Source organism: Xenopus tropicalis, chromosome 8 (assembly GCF_000004195.4).
Source record: "Xenopus tropicalis strain Nigerian chromosome 8, UCB_Xtro_10.0, whole genome shotgun sequence".
Lineage (NCBI taxonomy): Eukaryota > Metazoa > Chordata > Amphibia > Anura > Pipidae > Xenopus > Xenopus tropicalis.
The window spans coordinates 10,979,438-10,997,130 of NC_030684.2; the positions used below are offsets into that span (position 1 = coordinate 10,979,438).

Genomic DNA, 17,693 nt, shown 5'->3' on the forward strand with positions numbered 1-17,693 from the left:
TTATAGGACTACAGGCTGCAGCTCTGATAGGGGATGCTGGGACACGTAGGCCAGTGACAGTTATAGGGTTACAGACTGCAGCTCTGATAGGGGATGCTGGGACATGTAGGCCAGTGACAGTTATAGGACTACAGACTGCAGCTCTGATAGGGGATGCTGGGACATGTAGGCCAGTGACAGTTATAGGGTTACAGACTGCAGCTCTGATAGGGGATGCTGGGACATGTAGGCCAGTGACAGTTATAGGACTACAGACTGCAGCTCTGATAGGGGATGCTGGGACATGTAGGCCAGTGACAGTTATAGGGTTACAGACTGCAGCTCTGATGGGGGATTTTGGGACACGTAGGCCAGTGACAGTTATAGGACTACAGGCTGCAGCTCTGATAGGGGATGCTGGGACACGTAGGCCAGTGACAGTTATAGGACTACAGGCTGCAGCTCTGATAGGGGATGCTGGGACACGTAGGCCAGTGACAGTTATAGGGCTACAGGCTGCAGCTCTGATAGGGGATGCTGGGACATGTAGGCCAGTGACAGTTATAGGACTACAGACTGCAGCTCTGATAGGGGATGCTGGGACATGTAGGCCAGTGATAGTTATAGGACTACAGGCTGCAGCTCTGATAGGGGATGCTGGGACATGTAGGCCAGTGATAGTTATAGGACTACAGGCTGCAGCTCTGATAGGGTATGCTGGGACACGTAGGCCAGTGACAGTTATAGGACTACAGGCTGCAGCTCTGATAGGGGATGCTGGGACATGTAGGCCAGTGACAGTTATAGGACTACAGGCTGCACCTCTGATAGGGGATGCTGGGACATGTAGGCCAGTGACAGTTATAGGACTACAGGCTGCAGCTCTGATAGGGGATGCTGGGACATGTAGGCCAGTGACAGTTATAGGGCTACAGACTGCAGCTCTGATAGGGGATGCTGGGACATGTAGGCCAGTGACAGTTATAGGGCTACAGGCTGCAGCTCTGATAGGGGATGCTGGGACACGTAGGCCAGTGACAGTTATAGGGCTACAGGCTGCAGCTCTGATAGGGGATGCTGGGACATGTAGGCCAGTGACAGTTATAGGACTACAGGCTGCAGCTCTGATAGGGGATGCTGGGACACGTAGGCCAGTGACAGTTATAGGACTACAGGCTGCAGCTCTGATAGGGGATGCTGGGACATGTAGGCCAGTTACAGTTATAGGACTACAGGCTGCAGCTCTGATAGGGGATGCTGGGACACGTAGGCAGTGACAGTTATAGGACTACAGGCTGCAGCCCCTCTGATAGGGGAATGCTGGGACACGTAGTGCCAGTGACAGTTATAGGACTACAGGCTGCAGCTCTGATAGGGGATGCTGGGGACATGTAGGCCAGTTGACAGTTATAGGACTACAGGCTGCAGCTCTGATAGGGGATGCTGGGGACACGTAGGCCAGTGACAGTTATAGGACTACAGGCTGCAGCTCTGATAGGGGATGCTGGGACATGTAGGCCAGTGACAGTTATAGGACTACAAGGCTGGCAGCTCTGATAGGGGATGCTGGGACACGTAGGCCAGTGACAGTTATAGGACTACAGGCTGCAGCTCTGATAGGGGATGCTGGACACGTAGGCCAGAGACAGTTATAGGACTACAGGCTGCAGCTCTGATAGGGGATGCTGGGACATGTAGGCCAGTGGACAGTTATAGGACTACAGGCTGCACAGCTCTGATAGGGATGCTGGGACACGTAGGCCAGAGACAGTTATAGGACTACAGGCTGCAGCTCTGATAGGGGATGCTGGGACATGTAGGCAGTGACAGTTATAGGACTACAGGCTGCAGCTCTGATAGGGGATGCTGGGACATGTAGGCCAGTGACAGTTATAGGACTACAGGCTGCAGCTCTGATAGGGGATGCTGGGACATGTAGGCCAGTGACAGTTATAGGACTACAGGCTGCAGCTCTGATAGGGGATGCTGGGACATGTAGGCCAGTGACAGTTATAGGACTACAGGCTGCAGCTCTGATAGGGGATGCTGGGACACGTAGGCCAGTGACAGTTATAGGACTACAGGCTGCAGCTCTGATAGGGGATGCTGGGACATGTAGGCCAGTGACAGTTATAGGACTACAGGCTGCAGCTCTGATAGGGGATGCTGGGACATGTAGGCCAGTGACAGTTATAGGACTACAGGCTGCAGCTCTGATAGGGGATGCTGGGACATGTAGGCCAGTGACAGTTATAGGACTACAGGCTGCAGCTCTGATAGGGGATGCTGGGACATGTAGGCCAGTGACAGTTATAGGACTACAGGCTGCAGCTCTGATAGGGGATGCTGGGACATGTAGGCCAGTGACAGTTATAGGACTACAGGCTGCAGCTCTGATAGGGGATGCTGGGACATGTAGGCCAGTGACAGTATAGGACTACAGCTGCAGCTCTGATAGGGGATGCTGGGACATGTAGGCCAGTGACAGTTATAGGACTACAGGCTGCAGCTCTGATAGGGGATGCTGGGACATGTAGGCCAGTGACAGTTATAGGACTACAGGCTGCAGCTCTGATAGGGGATGCTGGGACACGTAGGCCAGTGACAGTTATAGGACTACAGGCTGCAGCTCTGATAGGGGATGCTGGGACATGTAGGCCAGTGACAGTTATAGGACTACAGGCTGCAGCTCTGATAGGGGATGCTGGGACATGTAGGCCAGTGACAGTTATAGGACTACAGGCTGCAGCTCTGATAGGGGATGCTGGGACATGTAGGCCAGTGACAGTTATAGGACTACAGGCTGCAGCTCTGATAGGGGATGCTGGGACATGTAGGCCAGTGACAGTTATAGGACTACAGGCTGCAGCTCTGATAGGGGATGCTGGGACACGTAGGCCAGTGACAGTTATAGGACTACAGGCTGCAGCTCTGATAGGGGATGCTGGGACATGTAGGCCAGTGACAGTTATAGGACTACAGGCTGCAGCTCTGATAGGGGATGCTGGGACACGTAGGCCAGTGACAGTTATAGGACTACAGGCTGCAGCTCTGATAGGGGATGCTGGGACACATAGGCCAGTGACAGTTATAGGACTACAGGCTGCAGCTCTGATAGGGGATGCTGGGACACATAGGCCAGTGACAGTTATAGGACTACAGGCTGCAGCTCTGATAGGGGATGCTGGGACACATAGGCCAGTGACAGTTATAGGACTACAGGCTGCAGCTCTGATAGGGGATGCTGGGACACATAGGCCAGTGACAGTTATAGGGCTACAGGCTGCAGATCTGATAGGGGATGCTGGGACATGTAGGCCAGTTATAGGGCTACAGGCTGCAGATCTGATAGGGGATGCTGGGACATGTAGGCCAGTGACAGTTATAGGACTACAGGCTGCAGCTCTTATAGGGGATGCTGGGACATGTAGGCCAGTGACAGTTATAGGACTACAGGCTGCAGCTCTTATAGGGGATGCTGGGACATGTAGGCCAGTGACAGTTATAGGACTACAGGCTGCAGATCTGATAGGGGATGCTGGGACATGTAGGCCAGTGACAGTTATAGGACTAAAGGCTGCAGCTCTTATAGGGGATGCTGGGACATGTAGGCCAGAGACAGTTATAGGACTACAGGCTGCAGCTCTGATAGGGGATGCTGGGACATGTAGGCCAGTGACAGTTATAGGACTACAGGCTGCAGCTCTGATAGGGGATGCTGGGACATGTAGGCCAGTGACAGTTATAGCACTACAGGCTGCAGATCTGATAGGGGATGCTGGGACACGTAGGCTAGTGACAGTTACAGGACTACAGGCTGCAGCTCTGATAGGGGATACTGGGACATGTAGGCCAGTGACAGTTATAGGACTACAGACTGCAGCTCTGATAGGGGATACTGGGACACGTAGGTCAGTGACAGTTATAGGACTACAGGCTGCAGCTCTGATAGGGGATGCTGGGACATGTAGGCCAGTGACAGTTATAGGACTACAGGCTGCAGCTCTGATAGGGGATGCTGGGACATGTAGGCCAGTGACAGTTATAGGACTACAGGCTGCAGCTCTTATAGGGGATGCTGGGACATGTAGGCCAGTGACAGTTATAGGACTACAGGCTGCAGCTCTTATAGGGGATGCTGGGACATGTAGGCCAGTGACAGTTATAGGGCTACAGACTGCAGATCTGATAGGGGATGCTGGGACACGTAGGTCAGTGACAGTTATAGGACTACAGGCTGCAGCTCTGATAGGGGATGCTGGGATATGTAGGCCAGTGACAGTTATAGGACTACAGGCTGCAGCTCTGATAGGGGATGCTGGGACACGTAGGTCAGTGACAGTTATAGGACTACAGGCTGCAGCTCTGATAGGGGATGCTGGGACATGTAGGTCAGTGACAGTTATAGGGCTACAGGCTGCAGCTCTGATAGGGGATGCTGGGACATGTAGGCCAGTGACAGTTATAGGGCTACAGGCTGCAGCTCTGATAGGGGATGCTGGGACATGTAGGCCAGTGACAGTTATAGGACTACAGGCTGCAGCTCTGATAGGGGATGCTGGAATATGTAGGCCAGTGACAGTTATAGGACTACAGGCTGCAGCTCTGATAGGGGATGCTGGGACATGTAGGTCAGTGACAGTTATAGGGCTACAGGCTGCAGCTCTGATAGGGGATGCTGGGATATGAAGGCCAGTGACAGTTATAGGACTACAGGCTGCAGCTCTGATAGGGGATGCTGGGACATGTAGGTCAGTGACAGTTATAGGGCTACAGGCTGCAGCTCTGATAGGGGATGTGGGACACGTAGGTCAGTGACAGTTATAGGGCTACAGGCTGCAGCTCTGATAGGGGATGCTGGGACATGTAGGCCAGAAACAGTTATAGGGCTACAGGCTGCAGCTCTGATAGGGGATGCTGGGACATGTAGGCCAGTGACAGTTATAGGACTACAGGCTGCAGCTCTGATAGGGGATGCTGGAATATGTAGGCCAGTGACAGTTATAGGACTACAGGCTGCAGCTCTTATAGGGGATGCTGGGACATGTAGGTCAGTGACAGTTATAGGACTACAGACTGCAGCTCTTATAGGGGATGCTGGGACATGTAGGCCAGTGACAGTTATAGGACTACAGGCTGCAGCTCTGATAGGGGATGCTGGGACACGTAGGTCAGTGACAGTTATAGGACTACAGGCTGCAGCTCTGATAGGGGATGCTGGGACATGTAGGTCAGTGACAGTTATAGGGCTACAGGCTGCAGCTCTGATAGGGGATGCTGGGACATGTAGGCCAGTGACAGTTATAGGGCTACAGGCTGCAGCTCTGATAGGGGATGCTGGGACATGTAGGCCAGTGACAGTTATAGGACTACAGGCTGCAGCTCTGATAGGGGATGCTGGAATATGTAGGCCAGTGACAGTTATAGGACTACAGGCTGCAGCTCTGATAGGGGATGCTGGGACATGTAGGTCAGTGACAGTTATAGGGCTACAGGCTGCAGCTCTGATAGGGGATGCTGGGATATGAAGGCCAGTGACAGTTATAGGACTACAGGCTGCAGCTCTGATAGGGGATGCTGGGACATGTAGGTCAGTGACAGTTATAGGGCTACAGGCTGCAGCTCTGATAGGGGATGTGGGACACGTAGGTCAGTGACAGTTATAGGGCTACAGGCTGCAGCTCTGATAGGGGATGCTGGGACATGTAGGCCAGAAACAGTTATAGGACTACAGGCTGCAGCTCTGATAGGGGATGCTGGGACATGTAGGCCAGTGACAGTTATAAGACTACAGGCTGCAGCTCTGATAGGGGATGCTGGGACATGTAGGCCAGTCACAGTTATAGGACTACAGGCTGCAGCTCTGATAGGGGATGCTGGGACATGTAGGTCAGTGACAGTTATAGGACTACAGACTGCAGCTCTTATAGGGGATGCTGGGACATGTAGGCCAGTGACAGTTATAGGACTACAGGCTGCAGCTCTTATAGGGGATGCTGGGACACGTAGGCCAGTGACAGTTATAGGGCTACAGGCTGCAGCTCTGATAGGGGATGCTGGGACACGTAGGCCAGTGACAGTTATAGGACTACAGGCTGCAGCTCTGATAGGGGATGCTGGGACACGTAGGCCAGTGACAGTTATAGGACTACAGGCTGCAGCTCTGATAGGGGATGCTGGGACACGTAGGCCAGTGACAGTTATAGGACTACAGGCTGCAGCTCTGATAGGGGATGCTGGGACACGTAGGCCAGTGACAGTTATAGGACTACAGGCTGCAGCTCTGATAGGGGATGCTGGGACACGTAGGCCAGTGACAGTTATAGGACTACAGGCTGCAGCTCTGATAGGGGATGCTGGGACATGTAGGCCAGTGACAGTTATCGGACTACAGACTGCAGCTCTTATAGGGGATGCTGGGACATGTAGGCCAGTGACAGTTATAGGACTACAGGCTGCAGCTCTTATAGGGGATGCTGGGACATGTAGGTCAGTGACAGTTATAGGACTACAGACTGCAGCTCTTATAGGGGATGCTGGGACATGTAGGCCAGTGACAGTTATAGGACTACAGGCTGCAGCTCTTATAGGGGATGCTGGGACATGTAGGTCAGTGACAGTTATAGGACTACAGACTGCAGCTCTTATAGGGGATGCTGGGACATGTAGGCCAGTGACAGTTATCGGACTACAGACTGCAGCTCTTATAGGGGATGCTGGGACATGTAGGCCAGTGACAGTTATAGGACTACAGGCTGCAGCTCTTATAGGGGATGCTGGGACATGTGGCCAGTGACAGTTATCGGACTACAGACTGCAGCTCTTATAGGGGATGCTGGGACATGTAGGCCAGTGACAGTTATAGGACTACAGGCTGCAGCTCTTATAGGGGATGCTGGGACATGTAGGTCAGTGACAGTTATAGGACTACAGGCTGCAGCTCTTATAGGGGATGCTGGGACATGTAGGCCAGTGACAGTTATAGGACTACAGGCTGCAGCTCTTATAGGGGATGCTGGGACATGTAGGCCAGTGACAGTTATAGGACTACAGGCTGCAGCTCTTATAGGGGATGCTGGGACATGTAGGCCAGTGACAGTTATAGGACTACAGGCTGCAGCTCTGATAGGGGATGCTGGGACATGTAGGCCAGTGACAGTTATAGGACTACAGGCTGCAGCTCTGATAGGGGATGCTGGGACATGTAGGCCAGTGACAGTTATAGGACTACAGGCTGCAGCTCTGATAGGTCATGCTGGGACATGTAGGCCAGTGACAGTTAAAGGACTACAGGCTGCAGCTCTGATAGGGGATGCTGGGACACGTAGGCCAGTGACAGTTATCGGGCTACAGGCTGCAGCTCTGATAGGGGATGCTGGGACATGTAGGCCAGAAACAGTTATAGGACTACAGGCTGCAGCTCTGATAGGGGATGCTGGGACATGTAGGCCAGTGACAGTTATCGGGCTACAGGCTGCAGCTCTGATAGGGGATGCTGGGACACGTAGGCCAGTGACAGTTATAGGTGTTGCCAGCAGGGGGCAATTAACCACCATCTGTCGTAGACCCATGAATGAGGTGTCAAACCGTGCGGCATAATACATTGGTGCCCAGCAGCAGTGCCCCCATAATACATTGGTGCCCAGCAGCAGTGCCCCCCTAATACATTGGTGCCCAGCAGCAGTGCCCCCTAATACATTGGTGCCCAGCAGCAGTGCCCCCATAATACATTGGTGCCCAGCAGCAGTGCCCCCTAATACATTGGTGCCTAGCAGCAGTGCCCCCATAATACATTGGTGCCCAGCAGCAGTGCCCCCATAATACATTGGTGCCCAGCAGCAGTGCCCCCATAATACATTGGTGATCATTGTGCCCTGCAGCCCCCCCTAATACATTGGTGTCAAGAGCAGTGTCCCTCTAATACAGGGGTGGGCAAACTTTTTGGCTCACGGGCCACATTTACTCACCCCCGGGCCGGACCGGGCCAGGGCGGGCCCCCTTCTCTCTTTAATTCCGGCACGCCAATGACACCAAGTCTCGCGTGATGAGACTTGGCGTCGTCAGCGGGCCGGATTAAAAAGGCAAAGGGGCCGGATGTGGCCCGCGGGCCGTAGTTTGCCCACCCCTGCTCTAATACATTGGTGGTCAGTGTGTCCCGCAGCCCCCCCAATACATTGGCGACCTGCAGCAGTCCTCTTCGGCTTCTCCGATGGCTTTGGTGGCTCCTCTGGCATCTTCGGCAGCATCTCCGGATCCTTCACGGGCGAAGCCTCCGCACGTCTGTCTCCATGCGAATAGAGACAGGCCCTTTTATAAGGTTGCGCCCCGTGTGTATGACGTCACCCGTACACGCGGGGCGCAACAAACCAATGACAGGGCCCGGATTTTATTAAATAGGGCCCGAGCGACTAAGAAAACTGTAGCACCGCCGGGCCCCCTTTAAAAGTAAAAATTGCCTGGGCCCGGGACAGCTGTCCCCACTGTTCCCCCCTTATGGGGGCCTTGATTGCCCCAGAAGGGGCAATTGTCACAGAGAACTGAAGGAAACATTGTAATATTGGGGCACGAGTTTTGCCACGGCAAGCACCACTCACATTTTCTTCAGGAAATGTACCTCTCTAGTTATATTTTAATGGTTCCCAGGTTCTTTATAATAGGGATGTAAACATCTGAATTCTAAACTCTTCTGTTATATCTTTTACTAGAAATTAGGCAAAAATTAGGGCTTATTTATGATGCCCGAGTATTTTGACAGAGTTATAACAATGGCTAATGCTCTGGGAAAAATACACTCTGCCATTTAACATTTTATTCTTTAACCAACAAATGTATTTGTAGCTGTAATATTGGTGTGTAGGCGCCATCTCAGTGCCTTGTGCCTGAGTCTGAGCTTTCAGCCAGCGCTACACATTAGAACTGCTTTCAGCTAACCTATTGTTTCTCCTACTCCCATGTAACTGGAGGAGTCCCAAGCCGGACTTGGATTTCTTACTATTGAGTGCTATTCTCATACCTACTGGGAGCTGCTATCTTGCTCCCTTCCCATTGTTCTGTATATGTAAACCCTATGGGCTTGTATTAGTGTCCCCTTACTCTGTAACGTGCTACAGAGAACAATAGCACTATATCAATAGTAATAATAATTAGGCCCCTCCATTATACATGATTTCTTTGCAGAAAATAAACAGCAGGGAGGAAGGAGCCCCTGACTTTCCATTTTCCATAGACCAGGAATAGAGTGCAAGGTGCCTATGTTCCTCTGCATTCTTCAGTTTGAACCTTAATTACAGTAATAGGCAAAATGGGCACACTGGGGCTTTACATGATGTGCGCGATTGTGTGCCTGGCACTGCGCCCCCTTCAGAGAAAACGGCTCTGTTGTTTAGGGATCCAATGCATTTACAGACAACGATGCTACAAAATGAGCTGCCAACGAGGAGCATAAAGCGACACGTGTGTATCACAAACATGCAAAAGCCTGTAGTGTGTAGGGCAGAAAGTCACAAACTAAACCCAATGTATTGTTACTAAACCCAAATATTCCAAAGCTCACTCAGTTGAATGTATATTTGGGTATGAGGAGGAGAGAAATGAATCTGACTTTACTAATAAACCTTCCTTTTGTCTGTAGAGTTATGAATAAAGGGATATTCCTTGCGTTTCATTGGCGGCAGGGGACTGAAAGGGAATGGCTGTCTCCATTTGAACAGTAAGACTTTTACTAATATTTTCCCTATAGAAAAATAACCCAAGGGAATGTCTGACAAATGATGGCACTTCATTTTAATGAAACTGCTGAATTGCATCAATATGTCTCAGTAGGGCGGGCCTGATACATTCCATTCAGGTAAGAATACACAAAACCAACTATTTTATAAATAACATTTCCACATCATAAAAATATGGGGTTCGAATTCCTGATACAGTATGGGATCCCTTATCCAGAAACCCATTAACCAGAAAGCTCTGAATTACAGAAAGCCCGTCTCCCATAGACTCCATTTTAATCAAATAATTCAGAATTTTAAAACTGATTTCCGTTTTCTCTGTAGTAATAAAAAAACAGCATCTTGTAATTGATCCCAACTACAATATCACTAACCGTTATTGGAGGCAAAACAATCCTATTGGGTTTAATTAATGTTTTATTGATTTTTTAGTAGACTTAAGGTATGGAGATCCAAATTACGGAAGTACCCCTTATCCAGAATACCCTTGGTCTCGAGCGTTCTGGATAACGGGTCCTATACCTGTATTGCATTTTGTTGTCTTTATTATGGAGGATGCTGAAGCTGCCATACAAGGGAGGAGCTGATATCTGTGCAGTTACCATTCAAGGGGAGGGCAGATTTGAACCTTGAGCCAATTATCGGATAACACTGGAGGGAACCTTTATTTTGGACACCACTATCTTTGCCCAATGGGGTTTCATAAACCTTCCTGTCTGACTTAGCCCATATTAGTCAGGGATGCTATTGTTTTGGCCCCTTACATGGTCCAATCTTCTTTTTCATCTGATTCCCCCCCATCATTTACCTAGGATTTATGCTCCTATGACAAAAATGTTCCTACTGTGCCCCAAACTAAAACTCCCAGTCCGTTATTTCATACTATGCAGCAACACAGAAGTGAAGCTCTGTGTCTAGGGCCACGTGGATCCAACAACATATTTGAGGACCCCAAGGGGCACATGTAAGATCGCTTGAGCCTTTTGGTTGGAGCAATCATAAAGGAAACCCTGCGATAGTTTTTGGGTAAAAATACCTCGTTAGTTAGGTTTTCCTTCCCCGAGCAGGCTCTTATAAATACGAAAAAGTTCAGCCAAACAAAGGAAAAAACCCCAACTAAGCAAGTATTTTATTCCCTTTATTTGGTTCCTTAACTTACGCGGGGTTTCCTTTAAGTTTCCTTTCCTAAGCCAAGGGGCTCAATCGATCATACACGTGCCCCTAATATATAAACAAGAGCCTATAATTGATAGTTACATTAGTTTTGCTAGGATTGAAGGATAACACTTAGGGGCTCGTGTAAGAATGCTCGAGTGGTCGGATCCTAAACCCACATGAGAGTTCCCAAACAAATCTTCATCCGAATAGCACGAATCAGGTTTTTCTTTTTCCCCCCAAAAATAAAGAGCTTTTTGGACAAGCTTTTTTTCTATTGGCCAGGGAAAAGAAAAACCCAATTTGTGCAAAGTGTGCTACTCAGATGAAGAAACCACGGGCTAGTTTGGGAACTCTCATGTGGGTTTGGGATCTGAACGCTTGAGCATTCTTACATGAGCCCCTAAGTGTTTTCCTAACAATCTAGTACAAATTTAAGCCCAAAGGCTCGAGCAATCTTAAATGTGCCCATTAAGTCTTAATAGATGGAGGAAGCAAATTGTTCTATATCAATCATTTTGCTCATTCAACATAACTGCCCCATTGGCTAGTGCTAAGTATAAGACGTCCCTAAGTTGCTAAGTGAGTTGTTCCTCTCAGTATAAGTAAAGGGGGTATAAGGCCAAATAGAAATTTCAGCTTTGTATTAGCAGTCACTGCTCAATACAAAACAATCCAAGTGCTTGGAAGAGGGTTTAGGAAGTTTTCTCGATTTTTATTGAACTTTAGACCCTCTGAAAAAAATACAGAGGCATCGAGCCAGTGGGGTAACTATAGAACAGGGGTCCTCAAACTTCTTAAGCAAGGGGCAAGTCCATGGTCCCTCAGACTGTTGGGGGCAAACTATGGGCCACTCCTGCATTCTCTCTCTTCCAGCTCCCCCCTCCCGCTACCCACTGCATCCTCTCTCTTCCACAGACCACTCCCCACCCCCCCCCCACTGCCCCCGCGCTCCCTCTTGCTGCCCACTGAGTCCTCCCTCTTCCAGCTCCCTCCGCTCCATCTGTCTTCCCAGCTCCCCCTCCCACTCAACGATGAGTCCTCTCTCTGCCAGCACTGTCTGTCCTGCCTCTCAGCTCCCCTGTCCCTGTCGATGAGTCCTCTCTCTCCGCTGCCAGGGGTGAGGATGCAGCAGGGGGCTGGGTAAATTAACCAGGCCATAGTTTGAGGATCCCTGCTATAGAGGATGCAGACCCCATGCATGTGGGGGGGCCTTTGGGATAGGGGTCTGTTTTCTCTATAGTTGTTAGAAATCCCCCATCCCCAGCCAGCAAGAGCGTGGGGGGATAGAGGGCCGGGCAGGGGCTGCTGTGTGCGTGCCGGGCCCCTCTGACGAGCATTTTGCAGCCCTGTTGTTGTTACACCACTAGCACAAATTGCCCCACATAGAATGCCCGGCACTTAAGGCTAATGGCATGTGGGGAGATTTGTCGTCCAGGGTTAAATCTGGGCTACTGGGGCAACAAATCCACCCCAGACTGTTTCCCATCGACAATAAAGTAACCCACTAGTGGGAAACCATACGAAGCATTTTGTTTACAAGGAAACTGCGGGTGACTTTGGAAAAGCAAGACCCACGTATGCTTTCCCACCAGCAATTTACTTTATTAAGATTTGGGTGATTTCTGAGCTCACATTTTAAGAATATGCATTTACCAAAACATTAACCATATCCCAATTTTTGCATAAAGGGGACAGTTCACCTTTAAGTTACCTATTACTATGTTACAGAGAGAAAGAGATCCCTCCTTTCCCTATTTGCACTATTATATCCACACTCGTCCACTGCCACCAAATTAAAATTCTCATTAAAAAGAAACCCTTATTTTTGTAGTTTGTTTCTCTTTTTTATAAAACTTTTATTATAACAATATTTTTTACATTTTCTCAAGCAAAATATAATATACATGTACAGTACATATACACCCAAAAATATCAGGCAGATAAGTGTTTGAGAGTTGTCACTGGAACTCCTCTCTGAACACAACTGGTTCATAGCATTAAGTAGATGCATTTTGGCTCCAGATGTTCCCAACCCTTTCCATCCCTTCCCTTTTCTTTTGGGAACATATCGAAGGAGCCAAGTTTCAGGTTGGTAACAGATCCTGCCTGGGGTAGATTCCTTTTTGGCGCTTATACGTTCTTCATTGGATCTGTTAATATTCTATCATAGAAATTCCTTTGGGCAGATTGTTGGCCTTAGTCTCTAATAACTCGTCTTATGCAGTTGTTTTGCACCTAAGGGAAGAATGTTATAATATTAGCTACGGAGCAGATCTTTGGTTTAACAAAGTCAATTCTAGGAAACTAGAAATGAATGTGAGATAATAGGTGTAATTTCAGCTAGCCATTTAGCATATCTCCACATTTATGTAGTAATTACCCCTAGTAATTAAACACCTACACCTGGATATTAAAATGCCCTAAAAGCACCCTGAGGGGCAGATTTATTAGCATTTGAATTTTTTAAATCCCCAAAAAACCTGAAATCTCAAATGTGGCCATCATCACAGCCACTTGGCCGTTATTTCCCCTTGAGCTTCCTTGTTAAAAGAGTCTGATTGAAAATCCTAAGGGATTTTCTTATTACATTTGTTGCAGATTTAGTTCTTTTCAACTTACGCCATAGTCTTCCTCTGATTCATCAGAACCATAAACTTCTTCTTCATAAACTTCTTCATAAACTTCTTCATAAATTTCTTCATAAACAAGTTCTTCATCAGATTCCTCCTTGTTAAGAGAAAAAGACAAAAACAATTACACAAAAACACATTTTACATTCAAAGTCAATCAATATCGGGATTTTCTTATTATATTTGTTGCAGATTTAGTTCTTTTCCACTTACGTCATAATCGACCTCTTCCTCTAATTCATAAGAACCATAAAATTCTTCATACAGTTCTACTTCCTCAGGTTCCTCCTTGTTAAGAGAAAAAGACAAATACAATTACACAAAAACACATTTTACATTCAAAGGCATTCAATATCGGGATTTTCTTATTATATTTGTTGCTGATTCAGTTCTTTTCCACTTACGTCACAGTCTTCCTCTTCCTCTAATTCATAAGAACCATAAACTTCTTCATACAGTTCTTCATAAACTTCTTCATAAATTTCTTCATAAAGAAGTTCTTCTTCATCAGATTCCTCCTTGGTAAGAGAAAAAGACAAAAACAATTACACAAAAACACATTTTACATTCAAAGTCAATCAATATCGGGATTTTCTTATTATATTTGTTGCTGATTTAGTTCTTTTCCACTTACGTCATAATCTTCCTCTTCCTCTGATTCATTAGAACCAAAAAATTTTTTAAGTTCTTCATCAGGTTCCTCCTTGGTAAGAGAAAAAGACAAATACAATTACACAAAAACACATTTTACATTCAAAGTCAATCAATATCGGGATTTTCTTATTATATTTGTTGCTGATTTAGTTCTTTTCCACTTACGTCATAATCTTCCTCTTCCTCTGATTCATTAGAACCAAAAAATTTTTTAAGTTCTTCATCAGGTTCCTCCTTGTTAAGAGAAAAAGACAAATACAATTACACAAAAACACATTTTACATTCAAAGTCAATCAATATCGGGATTTTCTTATTATATTTGTTGCAGATTTAGTTCTTTTCCACTTACGTCATAATCTTCCTCTTCCTCTGATTCATTAGAACCATGAAATTCTTCAGGTTCTTCATCAGGTTCCTCCTTGTTAAGAGAAAAAGACAAATACAATTACACAAAAACACATTTTACATTCAAAGTCAATCAATATCGGGATTTTCTTATTATATTTGTTGCAGATTTAGTTCTTTTCCACTTACGTCATAATCTTCCTCTTCCTCTGATTCATTAGAACCATGAAATTCTTCAGGTTCTTCATCAGGTTCCTCCTTGTTAAGAGAAAAAGACAAATACAATTACACAAAAACACATTTTACATTCAAAGTCAATCAATATCGGGATTTTCTTATTATATTTGTTGCTGATTTAGTTCTTTTCCACTTACGTTATAATCTTCCTCTTCCTCTGATTCATTAGAACCATGAAATTCTTTAGGTTCTTCATCAGGTTCCTCCTTGTTAAGAGAAAAAGACAAAAACAATTACACAAAAACACATTTTACATTCAAAGTCATTCAATATCGGGATTTTCTTATTATATTTGTTGCTGATTTAGTTCTTTTCCACTTACGTTATAATCTTCCTCTTCCTCTGATTCATTAGAACCATGAAATTCTTCAGGTTCTTCATCAAAGATGTAAGTTTGTTGTCTGTTCTGCTCTGGGGGTTCCTGCGTAAGAGACAGAGATATCAGGCCTCACCCCTCTATACGGTATTTAACGTATCTTTCATGATACAAAAACAAGCAACTTTAGTTCATATTTTTATCAGTTTTATATTATGTATTTCTTGCGACTTACTTGAGCGACAACATTACTAGTAGGATGAACTGGTTCCTGGTTCAGGAAAAAAAGAGAATAATGAGATCAGGGAGATCAACTCGGCTCTTTGCTGGAAAAGCTAAAACCTATTTCTTGTGACCTTATGGGTTTGGCAGTTGCGATAGATAGATAGATAGATAGATAGATAGATGATAGATAGATAGATAGATAACTTTGTTAGGAGATCAATAAATGTGAATTTGGAAAAGTCAGATGGCTCAGGTGAATACTCCTATTTAGCCAAAGAGAAATTATTCTTTATACAAAGGAAGGTTTTTTTAAGAACTTTTTTTTTGTCTATTTTAACTTACCTGGTGAATATCCACGCCAGTTTCATCTTCTGTTTGTTCCTGGTTAAAGAATAAAAAAAAAAGTGTGATTAACTCATTCACTACTGTAATGATGTATTTGATAAAGGGCAAAATAACCAGTTACTTTCCACTATTGCCTTTCCCACTTACTTGGAAGGTGTTATCTCCAAGCCCCACAATCTGCTCCGGGTTGTCCTGCGTAAGAGACAGAGATATCAGGCCTCTATACGGTATTTATCTTTCATAATACAAAAACAAGCAACTTTACTTCATATTTTTATCAGTTGTAAACAATTTATTTCTCGCTACTTACTTGAGAGACAACATTCCCAGTAGGTGGAACTGGTTGCTGGTTAAGAGAAAAGAGAATAATGAGATCAGGGAGATCAACTCGGCTCTTTGCTGGAAAAGCTCAAACCTATTTCTAGTGACCTTATGGGTTTGGCAGTTGCATTAATCTGTATTTAAAATGGATTATTAATTGTATGTGGCAGGGCACATGGCTAGAGCCGACTGTGTGTGCCAGTATAGGGGTGCAAAGCGGATATATATAATGTAGGGGGGCAGTACAACTATGGGAGCCTACATACACTGGCAGGTACAGGCGCAGTAGGGTAAAAGCCAATTACACATGAAAAGCTGCTTTTTCCCTTTACTGTGTATGCGCCTGTCTGTGTCCAAAGGGAAGAAGAGGAAAGAGACAGGTGGGCAGATAGATAGATAGAGCGATGGATGATAGATAGATAGAGTAATAGATGATAGATAGGTAGATAGAGAGATAGATGACAGATAGGTAGATAGATAGATAGATAGAGAGATAGATGATAGATAGATAGGTAGGTAGATAGATAGATAGATAGATAGATAGATAGATAGAAAGATAGAATGATAGATAGAGAGATAGATGATAGATAGGTAGATAGATAGATAGGAAAGAAGACAGAAGAGGAAAGAGATATTTGCAGCTTCTCCGTTTTGCTTACCTCGCAGATGGTTTCAGTGGGTTGATGTTTTTGTTCTTCTGGTTGAACCTGTTTCACATAAAGAAAAGAGTTTATTTAATAGAAATAAAGAGCCAAGTATTTGATATTATACTGAAATGCAAACTGGGATGGGTACAATATATTTGCTTGGCAGTTCCCTCCTTACCAGAATAACAACTTCTTTATCTTTTATCACAATTCGTTTCTGAAAACAAAGAGAATAAAGTCGGATTATAAATGGTAACGATCGCGTTGGGAAATCGGTAACTTTTATTCGCAAACCCAAATCAGAGATATTAGAGTCAAACAAAGGCCCTTACTTTTCTAAAAAGTGGGAGGCAACAAAATACTTTTCGAAGTATGCGCCTCGCCATTTTCGCTGCCATTCTTTCTGCGGAGAGAGAGAAACATCATTGGTGCAAACGGTAGTAATCCGATTGGTTGCTTTTATTTATATTTTATTATTTATATAGAGACATTAAACAGTTTGGCCCCACTTTTGAGCCTTGTACCAAACCCTTTTCTTTAATAGTGTTTTAATGTCGGTTTGAAAAACAGGTGAAGCCACTGAATGAGATGTGATTGGCTGTCGGCTTTTTGTAACCGTGAATACATAGTCACCCAATGGGAACCCTGGAATTAAGCCAACAAAATTCAAAAGGTGAAATCGGATTGGCTGTTGGTGGCTCCGCCCACTTTTTCTACAAATAAAACTGCAATCCCCTAGTGACCAACTGTGAAGAGTTTGGGGACCCCGGGGTTAATACTGTGAGAATGGCAGCAGGTTGGATTTCCCCATTGAAAGTCAATAGATAAAATCTGATTGGATGTTCATAGCCCTGCCCACTTTTGGGCATCCAACATATATCATCTTTTCATTCAAGCTGACCCCATGACTATGCGATTCAAGTTTGGGGGGTGCAGCTTCAAAGCTGTAAGATTGGCAGCAGTTTGAAAATCTTCCCTGTCAAAGTCAATGGGAAAATTGGGGGGTTCGGAGCGGCGCCACAAAAAGACGGGGGGCGGGATCGCTTAGAAAAACACAAGCAGCCTGCTCTGCTATAAGGCGAAGAAGTGTGGGGAGTTTGGGTGTTG

The 17,693-nt window shown here is 46.0% G+C and overlaps 1 long non-coding RNA gene across 1 annotated transcript; it reads right to left on the reverse strand.

The window, feature by feature from the left end:
* Positions 1-15,113: 15,113 nt before the first annotated feature.
* On the reverse strand, positions 15,114-17,242 carry LOC108645277. Its single transcript, XR_004219744.1, has 6 exons — positions 16,599-17,242; positions 15,929-15,964; positions 15,766-15,810; positions 15,616-15,654; positions 15,284-15,319; positions 15,114-15,153 (listed from the first exon to the last, which is right to left on the reverse strand). It is a non-coding gene; the product is annotated as an uncharacterized LOC108645277 (long non-coding RNA).
* Positions 17,243-17,693: the final 451 nt, after the last annotated feature.